The sequence below is a fragment of the Pinus tabuliformis genome, chromosome 9 (genome assembly GCF_031772625.1).
Source record: "Pinus tabuliformis cultivar Carrire ecotype Pingquan chromosome 9, CPIR1, whole genome shotgun sequence".
Lineage (NCBI taxonomy): Eukaryota > Viridiplantae > Streptophyta > Pinopsida > Pinales > Pinaceae > Pinus > Pinus tabuliformis.
In genome coordinates, this window is record NC_142307.1 from 1,009,810,926 (window position 1) to 1,009,831,168 (window position 20,243).

Genomic DNA, 20,243 nt, shown 5'->3' on the forward strand with positions numbered 1-20,243 from the left:
AATAGACTACTTTTTCTTCTCAAGATTCATACTTTGTTCAAATGCTCAAGATGTATCTGGCTTTGTCTTATCCTTTGTGTTTTACAGCTCTATAGATATACAATCACTCTGAATTCACCTAGTTGCTCAGATTTCCTGTGTATATTTATGAGTTGAAGTTCATTTGCAAAATGTTTTGAGTGTTTAAACATTACATGCCTTGACTTCCATGAATGAGTAGTTAAATGGTTTACTGAAATGGTGTTTGACTCCATGAGCCCAATGGAAGAAATCTTATATTGTCTGTCCAACCAGCATATCTATTAAGTTCTCATTTCAAGAGTTAGCCCTCTTAGTGTTAATCATGATCAATAGTTTGTTTTGAGAGAGCCCTCTCAGGTTAGGGAGGCTAATCCTTAGCCAAGAGTCTGGTCTGGAATAGTTACATAGAGTCTAACTGATTAGCAGCCATCAGTACATGATTTTGTGATAACATCAGGCACAACCAATGTGAGTAGCTCACAAGATCATATGGTTGGGATGAACTAGCCTTCTTCTGGTGCTATCCCAGACCTTGCTGGTCCTGCTAGATCGAGCAATGTCCAGTACCAATAGGTCCAAAATCCTGTTGGTCCGTCTGGGTCAAGAAATGTCTATTATCAGCAGCCTTATGAGGCTCAGGTTCAGTACCAGGCTCCCTATGTTTCATATGGTTCCCAAGGAATGGTCAATCCACCTTACGTCCTTCAGCCTAGATAGTATGTTTAGCCTGGTCCATCCATTTTTCCTGGTAGCTATGTGTTATCGCGAAAACTAGTGTCTATACAGAGCTGCTAGTCCCACTAAGGCTGGTAGCTACCTTAGAAACAAACACACTAAAAACTACTTTCGTTTTCCTTTATGAGAAATAGATAAGAGAAGAATAAGGAGACCAACCTCTGTCTTGCGTTTGGTTCCTTGCTTGATTCCTCCCTCTTCTGGTAGGTCTTTGCCACTCGCTTCCTTGTCTACCCAACTTCAAAGAGTACTTGTAGAATCAAAGCAGCATAACACTATCCAAGAACATATATCTATTATCATAAACAATATAGGATCAGATGTACATTGACCACACAAATGCATAAATCATCAATCATACAAGAATGTGGAGGAAAACTTGAATAACTTTATTGATAATCAAGAAAGAGCAAAGAGGATTACAACTAATTGTTCTGACCCAGCATCATCCTCTCAGCAAGAAAGCCCTTCTTCACCTCATGAAAAGCTTAGATCACCCAACACTATGATATTGCACCAAGAAACCAACAACACTTCCTTACATGATACAAAATTCTAGCCTTTGGATCTCTGGGATGAGGGATCCATATATAGATTTCTGCAAGGGAGGTGAGTCAACTGTTGAGATTTGATTAGTGTCTTCTCTCTGATAGTTCTTGATTCCACTTGGAGATTGATGATCTCTTACTCATCCCTGGTCGAATTCAGAGAGGCAAGTGTCACAGGAGAAGTTTCTGGAAGATTCCATGCTCCTCCACCTTGCGGATTGACCATGCCATTTGTCCCTTCTCGCCCATCGCACCCCATAGAAGGGTTTTTTGACATGCATTGCACCTACTGTGTGTATTCAGGTGGGATGCAACGCACTTTGCCTATGGAGCAGGTGAAATGGTCCAGTTTTGACCAGTTCTGAGTAGTTTTTCATGGAGAACTTCTGGGAGATGCTGTAATCAGTTGACCTTGTTCTTTTAGGGGTTGGAACAACACCTTTAGGGACTTAGTAGCCCTTGGTTTATGGACATTTATGCTTGGGGTTGCAGTGCCCAAAAATGTCTATAACACTATGGCTAGATCCAGTTCGGAAATTTTCAAGGTCTTAATCCAAGAACTATTCAAGTACCCTTGCAATAGCAAGGATAGCCTCTGCAACAACAAGGGAAACCCATGTTGTAGCAAAGGCTGTCTGTGTAGCAACAAGGGCAGATGATGCCGTAGCAAGGACAACTGCAACAACCATAACGACAACCTTCACAATCATTGCAGCAAACCATGCAGCTGCAAATGCAGTATGCTCAGCAAGCCTCCCAGCCTATGTCTTTGCAAGGCCAACCTCTGCAACCGTAGGGACAACCTTTGCAGCCGCAAGGTCAACCCTTGCAGCAACAGAGCCAACCCAGGCAACAAAAACCCTTATATACATATCAACAGGGTCATCCCTTGCAAGGACAAGGTGGTGAGCACCAGTATTGTAGCAATAATGATGCAACTCCTGGGGCTTTCTACTTTACTTTTATCAACCGGTAGTTCATAACAAACTTGGAAGCGACGGTGCTGTATGCACAAGTACTAGCTCTTACTGCAGGATGTCACTTGGTCAGCTGGCGGAAGATCACTAGGAGCTCAAGCCAGCTTCTATGAATTTCTAGAAGAAGCTTTTAACCATGATGAAAGAAAGCTAAATCTACAGAGGCTATTCTATTTGCAGAAAGAGAAGGAAGACTGAAATGTAATGCAAACCCTAGTAAACCCTAATCTATCCAACTAACCCTACTTTTGCAGAAAAAGAGATAGAAACTGACGAGATGAATTCCATTGACTAATGGGAAGGTGAATTACATCTATTTAAACTACTTTTGAAAGAAAATGAGAAAAGAGCATCCTTTTGTATTTTTTGAGTGTTTTTATGTGAAATTATTATGCCTGTAATTTACCGGATTGTGATTGTGGCAGAGGTTTGGTGGCAATGGAGGATGGATTTGGTTTTTGCAGAGGTGGAGGAAGGTGTAGAGAGGTCCTAAGAATCCCCTAGTACCCTTCTGAAGACTTCCCTTGCAATCAGACTTCGAAAAATCACTCACAGGAAATTCTACAGGAGGTTGCAGGGGATCTACAGGAGGAGGCCAAGAGCTATTTTTGGAGGTTTTGAAGGTGGAAAAATGATGGGAAAGAGTAACTGAAGGCTAGATGAATATGTTGAGGTGTCTGAAGCTTGTCAAGGAAGATCAAGAGGGAACATGATGGTTGGATTTGTTCAAATGGCAAGAGGGCATCTTATGGAGAAAAATGCAGAAATTAGGGCAGATTGGTGAAATGTTGCGAATGACTTGGGAAATCTATGAGAAGTGAGCTGATGCTGGATACCTTATGGATGTATGGTGAGCTGAGGTGCCTTGCAAGATATCTGCACATCTATTTACGAAAACTAATCAAAGAAATGACTAACTATACCATGAAAACAAAACTTTCTCTAGCTTGACCTAATTTCTAACCAACAAACAGAAAACGCTGAACAGTAACCCTTGAACAGAAAAGCATGCAGAGAGATCTATTGTAAAAGAACAAGAAATGATCTAGGCAATTGAATTTGAAGCAATACATTAATCTTTCCAAATCAAGTCTTCACACTAGAAATTGCACGAGAGAGAAAAATTGTGTTTTTGGTGGTAGTAGTAGTGCCTTGACCTCAAATCATAGTCCCAGAAAGGGAGAAAGGAGATCAGGGCCTACTGTTTTCCTTTTTGAATCTTAGTCTATCACTGCATTAACCTACTTGAGCAACTGAAACAAAAACAACTATGCAAACCATCAAAAGCAACCTAATCTAAACAAAGTAAAATGAATCTATGTAACAGAAATTAACTCATGAACTGAAGCAAAAACATATAAGTACAAAGCAAGAGGTGCTGGGCAGCTTGGGTTGGGCCCTAACCCAAGAGCTTCAGCCCTATGAAAGAGATCAGTGCTAGCTCAAAAACTGTTTCATCTCCATTATCAAAAGTAAAAGTCACATTACATAAATTGTTCTAAAAAAGGAAGCTCGAAAATAAGCTGAACAAGTGCTGCACAAAAGTGAGAAAATTCTATGAATGACTGGCTAACCTATTGAGGCTCTAAGCCCCCTTATTTATACAAATGGAGTCCCCCAACAACCCTCCTAAAATCAAGGGGCTTGGCTTCCCAGAACTGGAGATAGACAACAATCCTTCTCTACTTGCTCGGCTGCCCCTTGGATGCACCAATGCGGCTGCTTGTGCTCCGAGTTTCTGATGGAGGATTCGAGGTAAGGGGTCATAAATGAAGGGGACACCCCCTACAAATCCTCTTCCCTGTTTTACTTGAATATTGGCTACCAAATGCTCATAAATCCTTTGACTTTATCCAAAATTGACCAAAAAAATATACATAAAGCACACATTAGACTTCATGGCATAATGACTAACCCAATTCACTCTATTAACATAAATATAATAAAAAAAATACAATAAACTAATGAGAATGGTGGTTTAAGTCGAATTAAGAGGCAAAATGAGCCCATATAATTACCCATTTATGGGGCTCATCATTACCCCCTTATTGAAGGTGTTGCTCATCCTCTGAGCAACTAATCCATCTCCTCATCCTTGATGGCCTTGATGGCCTCCCTGACATTCCATGGCTCAGATATGAGATCATCTTCCCTATCATGGAATCCACCTTTTGCATCAAACTTTTCCCACTGTTTTTTTTCTTCTTCTTCCTTTGTGCCTTCTAGTAGTCCTAGCAGCAAAGGAGGACTCAGCTTCAAACCAATCCAATGGACCTTCAGACTTTGCATTAAGTGCTTATATAGGGGCACTCTTCGTAGTGCTTTTCTCATTCTATTTGGGGAGTGGTACTCCCTGATCTGTAGGTTGTGGGGTAGTGTGTTCCACCTTCTCATGCATGCATGGATGCAATCTCCCCCAAACAACCTTTCCATGTATTCAAAATGCGCAATAGCTTGAGCTTGCTCATTGATGTACTTAGGGCACTTTGAGGATCAGTTGCAAGTTGTTGGTGGGTGATAATGAGAGCCATAGGGTTTGATGGTTCTGCTCTAATCATCAGAGGTTCATTCTGCTCTTTTGCCCTCATTTTCTGGGTTTCTGATCCGGATTTAAACAGGAACGAAACAAATTACAGAGATAACCATATACACAAAGATGCAGCGGAAATAATACTTCATTTCATTAATGGAAAACACTGAAATATGCTTACAAACAGGAATGGCAATAAACTAGCTAGGGCGATGGTAGCTTATCTCTGAGAAGAGATGTGATGGCTACATGCCTCTGAACTGTGTTACAATGAGGCTCGAAGGCCTATTTATTGTTGAGAAACAATGGACAACCCTTAACATTCCAAAACCTAACCCTAGGAGATGAAACGCCAAACTGTGGGCCCCGTTTGGGTAAATTGGTACATCAACTTCCCGGGGTCGTAACTTTGGCATACGATCTCCGTTTGACGCGTACAATAGCTTGTTAGAAAGATCTATCCGAGCACTACCACTTTGGGAAGGGCAACATCGGTCCATGGACCCATGTTGCCCCCAGATTTCCCAAAAAACGTCGTTTAGGGCCTCAAAACGGCTCCGGAAGTTCAGGACCCGAAAAACTGCTAAAAATAGTAAGTTGTGCTACAATTGAGGAAACTGAAAATGCTGAGAAAGACAATGGTGGGGGTCCAGGTGGACTTGGCAGGTGGCCACCAATATCCACCTGGATCATTCCTCCCCCCTTAGGAAGCAATGGTCCCCATTGCGTTGAGCTCCTCCATGAGATGAGGAAACTTCTGCTGAACTTGTTCCCTGGTGAGCCACTTGCCCTGCTGAAGGAGTTGGCCCGCTTTGACAACTCGATACAGTTGGATATTCTGTTGGCGAGTGTTCTTGATCTGTGTGTCCATGATCCGATCAGTTGCAGCTTGTTCCATGCAATCTGGATTTAATTATGTGGGTTTGAGCTGTTCTGCAATGTCGGATGTGTCTAGCAATGGTGGAAAGTATGGCCGAAGGCGGTCCACATTAAATACTGGGTGTAGGCCAAGGAATGGGGGAATGCTGAGCTCAAATGAATTGTCTCCCATAGCCTTAGTAATGGTGTAAGGACCATATCGGAGTGGTCTCAATTTCCGATAGGCTCCAGTAAGGCGTTCCTTTTGCAAATGCAACCAGACTTTGTCGCCCACCTGAAACTTGTGTGGCACCCGATGTTGATCATGTCGCTGCTTGTACTTGGCATTTGATTTCTCAAGAATGTCATGGACCTGCTGGCGAATATGTTGGATTCGCTCAATGAAGCTGGTGGCCTTATCTGTTTCGGACTGGACATGAGCTGAATTCATGTGAGTAGCTGCAAGTGGCATGGCCACATCAATGGGGCATAGTGGCTGGAATCCCAAACCCACCTGAAAAGGGCTATGGCTAGTGGAGCTGTAAAGAGCTCGGTTGTAGCTGTGCTGAACGTAGGGGAGGCTCTCGTCCCATGTGCGTGGATGCTTTGAGTTATACATGCGCAGAATGTGCACAATCATCCTATTGACAACCTCCGTCTGGCCATCAGTTTGAGGATAGAAGGCTGTGGACTTCATGAGTTTGGTGTCCAGCATTGACCAGAGACTGGACCAAAAGGTGCTGAGAAACCGACTGTCCCGATCTGAGATGATAGACTGTGGGATCCCAAAGTGCACCCACACTCGTTCAAAGAAGAGTTTAGCAGTGGCTTTTGCTGTGATATTCTTCTTGTAGGCCATCATAATGGCCATCTTTGAGAACCTGTCGACGACCACAAAAACACAGTCATTTCCATGCTTAGTGGAAGGGAGGCCTGACATGTAATCCATGGAGATGGATTCCCAAGGTCGACTAGGGGTAGGCAACGGGGTATAGAGGCCTTGCTTCTTAATGGTCGGTTTGGCAATGGCACAGGCAATACATGATCGGATGTACTTCCCAACATCCTGTCGAAGATTCGGCCAATAGAAATAGTTTTGCAGTACTGCCACTGTTTTCTCGACCCCGAAATGCCCAGCAGCCCGACTGTAGTGTGCTTCCCAAATCATCTTGGCACGCTCGCTTGAAGGAACACAGAGGTGACCGAGGTGGCATAATAGGGCATCCTGGAGGTGAAAATCTGCAACCTGCCGACCCTCCAAGAGTGTCTGGTATGTGTGGCCGAATTCTGGGTCACTTTTGTAGAGAAGTGGCCAATCAGAAGTCTCGTGCCCGCAAGAGTTGAGCACGGTGGTTAGTGCCATGATTGGTGGTCGACTGAGGCAATCTGCAACATTATTGGTGCTGCCCTTTTTATACTTGATATTCAAGTGAAACTGTTGCAGGTATGTAGACCACTTCTGATGGCGATCATTCTGCAATTTCCCTTGGGTCTGTATGAACTGCAGAGGTCGGTGGTCTGTGTGGATGACCGTTTCCTTCCCCAAAATGTAATGCTTCCATTGTCGGCAGGCCTGTACAATGGAATACATCTCTTTATCATAAGTGGGGTACTTCCGGACTGTGTCTGAAAGTGTTTCACTGTGATATGCCACTGGATGTCCATGTTGAGTAAGGACTGCCCCAATAGCATAGTCAGAGGCATCTGTCTCGACCTCAAATGGTTGTTGTAAATCTGGTAACGCGAGCACTGGTGCCGTGCAGAGGCGATCCTTCAACTCCCTGAATGACTTCTGTTGAGATTCAGACCAAAAGAATTTTGCTTTCGCCCCGCCCTTGGTGACTTGACTCAAGGGCCAAGAAATATGAGAAAATCCCAACACAAACCTGCGGTAGAAGTTGGCAAGACCTAGAAAGCTGCGGAGCTCTGTTAGAGTGGTTGGAGAGGGCCAATCCCGAATGACTTGGACCTTGGCTGGATCGACATGCACCCCCTGTTCATCAATGATGTATCCCAGATACTGAACCTCGGTCATGCCAAAAGTGCATTTCTCCAAATTGGCACATAGCTTGTGTTGCCGCAGTGTTTGGAGAACCTGTCGGATGTGGTGGAGGTGCTCTTCCCAACTCTGGCTGAAGATCAGAATGTCATCCAAGTATACTACTACAAAGGAGTTGGTGAATGGCCGCAAGATGTCATCCATTAGCCTCATAAAGGTTGCAGGAGCATTCGTCAATCCGAAAGGCATGACCAACCATTCGAAGAGGCCCTCCTTGGATTTGAAGGCAGTCTTCCACACATCTGAGGGTTCAATTGGTACCTGGTGATATCCTGACTTCAGATCGATCTTGCTGAAATATTTTGCCCCCTTTAGTTGGTCTAGGAGGTCATCAATCCGCGGGATCGGGTACCTATTACGGACAGTGATCTTGTTCAGCGCCCGATAGTCAATACAGAGTCTCCACGTCCCATCCTTCTTCTGTACCAACAATATCGGGCTCCCACAGGGCGAAGAACTCGGACGGATGTGACCTTTCTGCAGGAGCTCCTGAATCTGCCTCTTGATTTCATTGTTTTCCAGAACGGAGCACCGATAAATTGTTCCATTGGGTAGCGGCGCACCTGGGGTCAGATCGATGGAGTGCTTGACTTGACAGTGCAGAGGAACCCCTGCCGGGGAGGTGAAGATGTCTTCGTACTCCTCCACAATCTTGTCCATCTGTAGCTGCCGTGCAGAGGAACCCCGTTTGGAGGCCGCGGCCACTGTCTTCTTCTTCCCTTGAGGGCGTATCATCAGGAAAACAAATTTCCTGGTTTTGGAAATGATCTTACTGCATTGTTTTGCAGTAATCAAAGAGATGGCGGCAGGTGGTGCTACCTTTGGTATCCTGAACAACTTATTTCCCAATGTAATAATAACAGCACGGGGCCTTGATTCATACACAGCATGTTGCTTCCACAAGTATGGTTGTCCTAGTAATACATCACAAACTTCAAGGGGAGCAATGTCACACAATACCTCATCCGTGAAGGGCTTGATGTTGTATGGAAGGCGACACTGCTGGCTCACGCGAAGATCTCGCCCTTGGTGAAGCCACCCAATGGTGTATGGTTGTGGATGTGCTGTGGTCGGTAAGCCCAACCGCTTCACGACCTCTGCCGAAATGAGGTTCTTTTGACTCCCGCTATCAACAATGAACTGTATCGGGGAGCCCTTTACCCACATCTGGGAGTGGAAGAGACGCTCCTCCTCCTCTGGATCTTCGGGTTCATTTTTCTGGATCTTTGCGGTAGCAACAGTGGCACTGGGATCCGCATCAATGATCTGCTTCCCTTTTTCATACCCCTTATCGGGTTCTGACTCAAAGTCGGAACATGCATCTGATTCTGAAACCTTTAGCTCAGCCACCAGTGACTGCTTGGCCCGACACTCACTTGTGTTGTGAGTGGAGCTCTTATGGAACTCGCACCATTTTCCAGTGTCCTTTCTCGGCTTCGCGGCGTTGCTCTTTGCTTGCAGCTTCGGCTGGTTGTCTTGGGCTGTCCCGCCTTGGCTTTGTCCTTTGTTCTGTGGTTTAGGGGCACCTTTCCCCTGCTTTGGATTCGCAGATCCAAAGTCTCGCTTCTTTTGTTTAAACTTCTGCTCGACCTTGACGGCATACCGGTATGCTGCGCCGAGCGAGGGGATGTTTAAGAACTGTATTTCTTCCTGGATGTACTTGTGCAGGCAGCCACGGTATTTGAGTATCAAATGTTGCTCCGAATCCTTGATACCCAACTTTGTGCGAAGGGTATGGAAAAGATTGGTGAACTCCAGCACGTCTTGGTCCCTTCCCTGCCGCAGCGTGGTCCACTTTATGTATTCATCCTCATAGCTTCCGACAGGGTAGTACTGCTCCTTGATGGCATCCCGGAACGAATCCCAGGTGGGTGCGGCTGAAAATAGTGAGCCAGTACTTTCATCCTTCTGCTCGCAGTAGGTTTCCCACCAGTCCTTGACGTGGGGGGCTGCTTTGAGAAGAGCAAAAACAATCTTTTCCCGACTCGAAAATTCATGAAAAGAAAAATAACCCTCTAGCAGATTTAACCATTTATCTACGGCATCGGCGTCTATCTGACCCTCGAATATGGGGATTTCAAAATTAACTTGTACCTTAAAGGGTGTGGCGTTTCCAGAGGAGCTACTGGAAGCCGATGCGCCGCTTCTGGGTAGCCGTTGAAGGATCTGCGCAAAGCTGTCCATCATCGCGTTCCGTTGTCGCTCGAGCACTTCTTCGAGCAAGATTTTGATGGGATCTCCTGCCCCCTCGTCTTTCTTCTCGTCCGCCATGGGAGGCCGTCGGGATTTGCGAGGCTGGTCTTGCAAAGGTTCAACCAGTTCAAGCCCTAACTCCTTATATCCTGACCTTGTTGGGGACATGCAAAGAAAAACAGAGAAAAAGCAGACCGCTCTGATACCACTGATCCGGATTTAAACAGGAACGAAAAAAATTACAGAGATAACCATATACACAAAGATGCAGCGGAAATAATACTTCATTTCATTAATGGAAAATACTGAAATATGCTTACAAACAGGAATGGCAATAAACTAGCTAGGGCGATGGTAGCTTATCTCTGAGAAGAGATGTGATGGCTACATGCCTCTGAACTGTGTTACAATGAGGCTCGAAGGCCTATTTATTGTTGAGAAACAATGGACAACCCTTAACATTCCAAAACCTAACCCTAGGAGATGAAACGCCAAACTGTGGGCCCCGTTTGGGTAAATTGGTACATCAACTTCCCAGGGTCGTAACTTTGGCATACGATCTCCGTTTGACGCGTACAATAGCTTGTTAGAAAGATCTATCCGAGCACTACCACTTTGGGAAGGGCAACATAGGTCCATGGACCTATGTTGCCCCCAGATTTCCCAAAAAACGTCGTTTAGGGCCTCAAAACGGCTCCGGAAGTTCAGGACCCGAAAAACTGCTAAAAATAGTAAGTTGTGCTACAATTAAGGAAACTGAAAATGCTGAGAAAGACAATGGTGGGGGTCCAGGTGGACTTGGCAGGTGGCCACCAATATCCACCTGGATCATAATGAGAGCCATAGGGTTTGATGGTTCTGCTCTAATCATCAGAGGTTCATTCTGCTCTTTTGCCATCATTTTCTGGATTTCTGCTACTCTCTTGTCCTCATGACTCCTCCAGGATGCCATGGCCATCAACTGTAAGTCACCCAACTTTGCATTAGGGTCCCATAGGTTCATATCAGTAAGGGCCATGTTATGTAGATAAAACTCTGCCAACCTCGCCTTGTCCTCTATTGAACTTTGTTCACACAAGTCTATGAACTGCCCATAATTCTGGAAAGGTATTGTGCCCCTCTGGGCCAGGGTCTTGATCTGAAATTGGAGCCACTGATCCTTGAGGTACACTGCATATGATTTAGCTAGCTGCCTGCACTATAGTGCCTCCATAGCCCAACTGGCCATGTAGGCTAATTGGGCTTCTCTTTCCTGTAGTTGTCTTCTTAAGATTAATATCTCATTTTCTGCCTGGGGTTCCCTCTGTTTCTTCATCTATGGTCTTTCCTGTCTCTACTGGCTTTGTTTCTTCTATCCCTGTTTTGGTTTGTTCCTCTTCCTGCTTAGTTTCTGCCTTCTCTGTGGTAGCCTTTTTCTGTACTGTCTTAGGCTTTTTCCTTTCTGTTCCAGGCCTCTTCTTTTTCTCTGTTGTGGTCTTGTTCTTCTCTGTTCTTGGTTCCTTCTTCTTTTCTATTTTAGCCTTATCTTCCTTGGTGTCATGTTTCTCCTTCCTAAAATTGCATTACTCCTTTGTATATGTGAGTATGAAGGTGGTGAAGGAGACAATATCTCAGAACAGAGAGCAGATGAAACTGTGTTTTTTTTAAGAAATAGGCAGAATTTTGAATGCAATTTCCTCTTTTACAGGCTTAATTTCTCTATAGTTGCATCACTCCTATTCATAGATGTGAATACCACAGTGGAGAAGGAGATAATACTTCAGCACAGAGAGCAGATAAAAAGACTGTGTGTGTTTTTTTTTAAAGAAACAGGCAGAATTTCGATTTCAATTCTCCTTCCTTTTCAACTCAATACTTGCTGGAAATCACATCACCCTTTGTGTATATGAATATGTAGAGTGGGTTTACATAGAGCCTACCTCTTCAAGCTCGAATTTGCCAGAAAAACCCCGGTTTTTTCTCTGCGAGACTGCTCATTGGCCCTCCTGTAGAAAGGGCTCTTGTAGGACCTGTTTCTGCTCCTGTAGATCCCGATAATTTCCTGTAGAATCCAATAAGTAGAAGGGTTCTAAAAATGGCAGAGAGTGACTGTTTTGAGGCTCTGAAGGTAGTAGGTAGCTTGCTACAGTCAAGAACACGACAATACAAATGAAAGCGAAGGTGGTGAGAGTGTTTCAAGGAGGAGTTCTTATGGCTGTTTATGGAGACTTCCGGTGATGGAGGGTGAGCTAGCCAAGTGTACATTGTCCCCATTCAGACTGTTGGTCCCCACTGTAGTGCTATCATGAAACTTTATGCTGCCTGCCCACAATCACTTCCACCATTCGCGTTGGAGTTCAAAACATCCGCCACTACCAGTTTTTAGATTCTCATGAGTTGACTGGACACACGTGCAGAGTGAACTCTGGATGAGCGCAGTCGAACTGGATGAGGGTGGCCAGTTAACTGGCCACCTTTCTGGTTTAATCCCAACCATTTCATTCGTTCATGCAGTTTTTTAATTATACCAATGCAAACAGAGGAGCGGGTTAGTCACTTACCTGAGATCTGAATGCGTTTGCTGTGAGGTGCTATGGCTCCTTTGACTGTTGCATGCTCTCTGCTTTCTGATGTGTGGCTATTTTTCTTGTGTAGGTATCCTCTGGCTAGATCTAAGCTGCAGGAGTTTGCTTCAACCTTCAGATTTGCACCCTCATGCTGTTGATGCTAGATTTTAATGGGACAATGACTTGTTTTGTCCATATCTCCCAAACGATAGACTGGATTGACCTGAAATTTTCTGAGCATGTTTCCATCATCATTTTGCACCTCCCTTAAAAAAATTGTGATCAATGGATGCACATATTTCGAGAAAAATTGAAAATGGCTGAAGGTGATGGAGGCCGATTTCTTGGAAACCATGCACTAGAATTGGTTGAAATTGCTTGGGCATGTTACTATCACCCATATGCATCTCCCCATGAAACATGTTTTTAAATGGATGCATGGATATGGAGAAAATGCAAAAATGGTTGAAGGTGATGGAGGCTGATTTCTTAGAAACCGTGCACTGGAATTGGCTGAAATTGCTTGGGCATGTTTCCATCATCCCTATGCAACTCCCCATGAAACAATTTTTTAAATGGATGCATGGTTTTCAAGTTAGGGAAAAAAAACAAATTTCTGCTCTATGTATTTTTGTATCAGAGCATCCTGCAGTTTTTGGACAGTAAGAAAAATGAGCTTGGGGTGTGATGCAAGCTTGGAGATGATGGAAGAGAGGTTTGAAGACTGCAGGAGGATTTATAAACCCTTTATGAAGCTTCCCTGTTCCCCAAACTGCTTTTAAAATCCATTTCTAGCTCTCTGTAATTTCTACAGGAGCCTCCTGTAGAAAACACAGTTTTTAGAAAAGAAGCATAGTGAGGTGGAAAGAATGTCAAGAATGATGGAGAAAGGTGAGGAAGCTGGGTTAGGTTCTGTTATTGGTTTCAGAGTTTTCTTGGCACCTGCTGCTGCTTCCTGAAGTTCTCCTACAAACCTGCAATACAACTGGATGTTCATTTTTCTTCTTTTTTTTTTCTCTTTTTTTTTTTTGAAAACAACTAGGGCGCCTCAAGGAGGTTTTCACCCTAATTGCCTGCCCTGGATGCCTCCAAGGGAGGTTTTCACCCAAGGATCCTATTATCTTTTTCTTTTCTCTTCTTTCCATCCCATTGACCGCCTCATGGAGGTTTTCAATCAATGAGCCAATCTGAGGCGCCTCCGAGGAGGTTTTCACCTTAGATTTTTATTTTTTTCCTCTTATTTTTTCATTTTTTTCATTTTTCTTTTTTTTTCTCTACCCTACCCTACTTGAAAAACAAAATCATTTTCAAGTATAATAATACTTCCAATGGAGCCATGTGCACATCGAGATGATAGACAAAATTATGCGGAGGCTTGAAATGTATGCTTTGACATGTATTCAGATTTCAGAGACCAAATGATTTGACTTTGAAGGGATCAAGCATAGTTGAAGAAGAGAGTACTGTTGCAACTTAATGAATGTCTGGAACCACATTTGAATATAGTTGTGATGTCTTTGGTCCTTTTATTGATCTGGATCATTCTTCATGCCTTTTTCTATCATGACCCTCACATCTTCCTCTTTTTGCTGATTTTTCTCTTGAATACATGGAGGATTTGATGGTAACCATGAGGGAGCTCTCTCGATCTCTGATTCTGATGTCTTCTCTTCATCAATTGCAGCCCATGGTTCTTTGATCTTCTCTTTTGCATCTTCTTTTGCTGGATATGGTCCTTCAATGATAACAATATAATCTCTTTTTTGCAATACTCTTCCTAAGCTATGGTGAATATCATTGAGCTCAAGAGGAGTTTTTTGGAAGTGTTGTACCTTGGCATTGTAATTGGGTTGAGCTACTCCAATGTGCGGGTTTGGAAATGGTGGTTCCCAACTATATACTTGTTGGGCGTATTTGTTGTTCAGGTTCGATTTCGGCTGGGCAGGCATTTGGGGTTGCCTTGGTGGAGCAGGAGGCAATTGTTGTGGTTGAATAAGTGGTGGAGGCAAAAGAGTAGGAGGAGAGTTGTACTGGGGCCTCCACTTCTGATGAGATGCATTCCACTGAGGTTGCAGCTGAGCATAGGGTTGAAATGAATGGGTGGCTGTTTGGGCATGGTATGGAGATGTGAAGGACCAAGGAGGAGGCGTGGTCCAGGAAGGATGAGCACGGGGGCCCCAAGAAGGTATGGAAGTGACTTGGTTGGGGTTGCAGTATGCCTGGGATGCCCGTTGCATCCCCTGCTGGTATGGTCTAGGTCCATGTGGCCTCTTTTGGTTTATGTAATAGATCTGTTCAGTGACTCCTTCAGCCCCTTGGTATACAACTTTAAGTCCGGGCAAAGACGAACACTTGTCTGTAGAATGATTTTCTTCACAAATTGAACAAACCTCTATAGAGTTTAATGGGCATTCATTCCTAGGATGCCTCCTGGTGCATCTAGGGCAAAAAATGGCCAAAGCCCTCTCTACTTCCTCTTGTTTTCTTTTGATATGAATGGCAATAATATGCAGCATCTCACTCTTGAAGTGTTCCAACATGTTTCCAATTTCACCTTTAATGGATGAGTTGGAAGAAAAGGTACCGCTCCCAACATTTCTGTTTTCAGCCATTGGCTCTAGAGGAATGTTTTCTTTTTCTTCTTCCCCTATAGGTTTTTCAAATATGTTTGGCTATTACCTAAGGGTTTTTCTTGATTGCAGCCACCAAAGAAGAGAGAAGGTTGGATGTGTGAAGCAGTGGGGGTGTTGTGCAAACATTTTTCTGAACTATCTCCATTCCTACGAGGCATGAAAGGAAATCTTTTTGGTTGGTTTTTTTTTTTCTTCTCTGCTTGTACCTGCAAAACTGAAATTGATTGAACAAACAAATTGCAACTACTAAAATAAACATGCTGAAATGAAATTGCAGAACTGAAAAGGAAAGCAAATGAAATGCACAAAGGAAAGCAAGGAAATGACTAATCTACTTTTGCTAAAATTGAAATTGCAGAATTGAAAGGACTAATCTACTTTTGCTGAAATGGAAATTGTAGAATTGAAATGACTAATCTACTCTTGCTGAAATGGAAATTGCAGAATTGAAATGACTAATCTACTTTTGCTGAAATGGAAATTGCAGAATTCAAAGGAAAGCAAGGAAATGCAGAAATTGAAAGAAACAACTACTCTACTTTTGCTAAAATGGACTACTTAGCAGAATGTTGCAGTAGAAAAATAGAAGAAAGCAGTAATCACAAAATACTATGATGCTTCCCCAGAAACGACACCAAAAAGTGGCGAGCACCAGTATTGCAGCAATAATGCTGCAACTCATGGGGCTTCCTACTTTACTTTTATCAACCTGGTAGTTCGTAACAAACTTGGAAGCGACGGTGCTGTATGCACAAGTACTAGCTCTTACTGCAGGTTGTCACTTGGTCAGCTGGTGCAAGATCACTAGGAGCCCAAGCTAGCTTCTATGAATTTCCAGAAGAAACTTTTAACCATGATGAAATAAAACTAACTCTACAGAGGCTATTCTATTTGCAGAAAGAGAAGGAAGACTGAAATGTAATGCAAACCCTAGCAAACCCTAATCTATCCAACTAACCCTACTTCTGCAGAAAAAGATATAGAAACTGAAAATATGAATGCCATTGGCTATTGGGAAGGTGAATTACATCTATTTAAACTAATTCTAAAAGAAAATGAGAAAAGAGCATCCTCTTTGTATTTTTTGAGTGTTTTTATGTGAAATTATTATGCTTGTGATTTATCGGATTGTGATTGTGGCAGAGGTTTGGTGGCAATGGAGGATGGATTTGGTTTTTGCAGAGGTGGAGGAAGGTGTGGAGAGGTCCTAAGAAGCCCCTAGTACCCTTTTGAATACTTCCCTTGCAATCAGACTTCGAAAAATCACTCATAGGAAATTCTACAAGAGGCTACAGGGGATCTGCAGGAGGATCTATAGGAGGATCTACAGGAGAAGGACGAGAGCTATTTTTGGAGGTTTTGAAGGTGGGAAAATGATGGGAAAGGGTAACTGAAGGTTAGATGAAGGTGTTGAGGTGTCTGGAGCTTGTCAAGGAAGATCAATATGGAACATGATGGTTGGATTTGTTCAAATGGCAAGAGGGCAGCTTATGGAGAAAAATGCAAAATTTAGGGTAGATTGGTGAAATGTTGCGAATGACTTGGGAAATATATGAGAAGTGAGTTGATGCGGGCTGATTTATGGATGTATGGTGAGCTGAGGTGCCCTGCAAGAGATCTGCACATCTACTTACGAAAACTGATTAAAGAAAGGACTAACTATACCATGAAAACATAACTTTCTCTAGCTTGACCTAATTTCTGACCTACAAACAAAAATGCTTAACAGTAACCCTTGAAAAAAAAATCATGCATAGATATCTATTGTAAAAGAATAGGAAATGATATAGGCAACTGAATCTGAAGCAATACATTAATCTTTCCAAATCAAGTCCTCACACTAGAAATTTAATGGGAGAGCAAAATTGTGTTTGTGGTGGCAACAATAGTGCCTTGACCTAAAATCATAGTCCCAGAAAGGGAGAAAGGAGATCAGGGCCTACTGTTTCCCTTTTTGAATCTTAGTCTGTCACTGCATTAACCTACTTGAGCAACTGAAACAAAAACAGCTATGCAAACCATCAAAAGCAACCTAATCTAAACAAAGTAAAATGAATCTATGTAACAGAAATTAACTCATGAACTGAAGCAAAAACATATAAGTAAAAAGAAAGAGGTGCTGGGAAGCTTGGGTTGGGCCCTAAACCAAGAGCTTCAGCCCTCTGAAAGAGATCAGTGCTGGCTCAAAAACTGTTTCATCTCCATTATCAAAAGTAAAAGTCACATTACATAAACTGTTCTAGAAAAGGAAGCTCGAAAATAAGCTGAACAAGTGCTGCACGAAAGTGCGAAAATTATACTATTGAATATATAACCTACTGAGGCTCTAAGCCCCCTTATTTATACAAATGGAGTCCCCCAACAACCCTCCTAAAATCAAGGGGCTCGGCTTCCCAGAACTGGAGATAGACAACAGTCCTTCTCTACTTGCTTGGCTGCCCCTTGGATGCATCAATGTGGCTGCTTGTGCTCCGAGTTTCTGATGGAGGATTCAAGGTAAGGGGTCATAAATGAAGGGGACACCCCCCTACAAATCCTCTTCCCTGTTTTCCTCGAATATTGGCTGCCAAATGCTCATAAATCCTTTGAATTTATCCAAAATTTACCAAAAAATCTGCATAAAGCACACCTTAGACTTCATGGCATAATGACTAACCCAATTCACTCTATTAGCATAAATATAATAAAAAAAATGTAATAAACTAATGAGAATGGTGGATTAAGTTGAATTAAGAGGGAAAATGAGCCTATAAAATTACCCATTTCTAGGGCTCATCACAAGGTCAGGGTCAAGTCTTGCAGCAGCAGGCCCAAAATCCTAATGTCCAAGGGCAACAGGTTCAAAATCCTTTTGTCCAAGGGTAGTAGGTCGAAAATCCCTATGTCGAAGGACAACAAGTGAAAAATCCTTATGTCGAAGGATAGTAGGCCCAAAATCCTCTTGTTCAGGGGCAGCAGGTTCAAAACCCGTATGTTCAGGGAAAACAAGTGCAATATCCATATGTCCAAGGTCAATAGGCTCAACAACCTTTTAACCCGTATGTTGCTTATCAACAACTTATGGTTGGAAAGTTTCAAGGATTTCAAGGTCAAAATCCTCCCTACGGGAAAGGTAACTGTTGGGTGTGGAGCCTGATTATCTTCTATATTCAAAGGTATCGCCACATTGGACCCCAGTTCGAAATGGGGGTGGCAACGCCGCCCGTAAAATATTCGCTGTAGGGGGGTCCAAGGGGGGCGACTGCGACCTTTGGGAGCCCCCCCTGGCGGGGGGTTTCGGGGGCAGCACCCCCGAAGCTAAAAACAACTGTAAAATTGCCTTGTAAAAGTATAGTAATTTCTAGTCAATCTGGGCCGTTCATTAGGCGGATGATCTGACGGTAGGGTTTTTTTCCCTAGAAGGCAACCCCTCTCTTTGTATGAGGGCATTGTATTTGAGGCTGTGTCATAGATGTGTATTCTGTGAGCGGGAAATAGAGAGGTGAGACTGTGAGAGAAAACAGAGGATATTACAGCGGATCTGCTGTAGGTTGTGTCTCTTCATTTTGCTAGATAATAGAAAGGAAGGACCGGCTGTTCAGGGTGGACATAGCCCAAACTGGGTGAACCACATATATCTATGTCTCTCTTCTTTTATGTGCTTTGTGTGTTTATATTTCTGCAATATTTTATGTGTTCCATTGCTCCATAATATATAATTTTCTAACAACTGGTATCATAGCCGAAGGTCTATTTGGCTGATAAACTCGCAGGAAAGAAGGGTTCCTGGTTCGAGTGGGAGCAATGGCGGAAGATGGTAAGTTTAGGGTCGAGAAATTTAACGGCCAAAACTTCTCGCTGTGGAAGATGCAGATGGAAGATTATCTATATCAGAAAGATCTGTACCTACCATTGGGTGGAAAATCAAAGATGCCGACGGGTATGGCAGACAAAGAATGGAACCTTCTCGATAGAAAGGCACTCGGAACAACATGGTTGTGCCTTGTTGCGTCAGTCACCTTTAACATTTCGAAGGAAACCACGACAGAGGGTTTGATTCAGACGTTGTCGAAACTATATGAAAAACCCTCGGCCTCAAACAAGGTATTTCTTATGAAACAATTATTTAATATGAAGATGTCGGAAGGTGGATCTGTTGCAGACCATTTAAATGATTTTAATACAGTTACAAGTCAGTTAAGTTCTGTAGGGGTAAACTTTGATGATGAAGTTAGAGCTCTGTTATTCTTGTGCTCATTACCAGAAAGTTGGAATGGTTTGGTAATGGCCATTAGTAACTCCGTTTCTGGATCTAGTACTTTAAAGTTTGATGATGTTGTCGGTGCTATCCTTAGCGAGGAAATGCGACGGAAAAGCTCCGGTGAGACATCGGGAAATGCTTTGAGTGCAGAGTCTAGAGGAAGAAAAATGGAAAGAGGAAAGAGCTCAGGATATCGCAGTAAATCAAGGAAATGCAGATCCAAGTCCAGATCGGGGATAGTGTGCTGGAAATGTGGAAAGAAAGGACACCTAAAGAAAGACTGTAGATCTCGGAAGGGAAAAGAAGGAGATGCACAACAAGAAAACAATCATGAAGAAAATGTGACAGGTGAGGTGTTACAAGATGCTCTGATTCTTTCTTTCGAAAATATTACTGATTCCTGGGTGGTAGATTCAGGGGCTTCATTCCATGCCACACCTGATAAGAAATACTTTCATGACTATGTTCAAGGAGATTTTGGACAAGTTCGTTTGGGTGACGATAAACCCTGTAAAATCGTTGGAATGGGTAAGGTTCTTGTAAAACAGCAGAATGGAAACCAATGGCTATTAAAGGAGGTAAGGCATGTTCCAGATCTAAAGAAAAATCTGATTTCAATAGGGCAGTTAGGCGGTGAAGGTTGTGTGACAACTTTCACAGATAAAGCTTGGAAGGTCACCAAAGGGCCTTGGTAATAGCAAAAGGCGAAAAGGTTGGTACATTGTATTTATGCAATGGTATTTATAACTCTGTTAATGCTTTAACTTCCAAAGGAGCAGATGCAACATTATGGCATCATAGGCTCGGACACATGAGTGAAACGGGGATGAAGATTCTTTACTCAAGGAATTTGTTGCCGAGTTTGAAGAATGTTGATTTGGACTTCTGTGAGAATTGCATTTA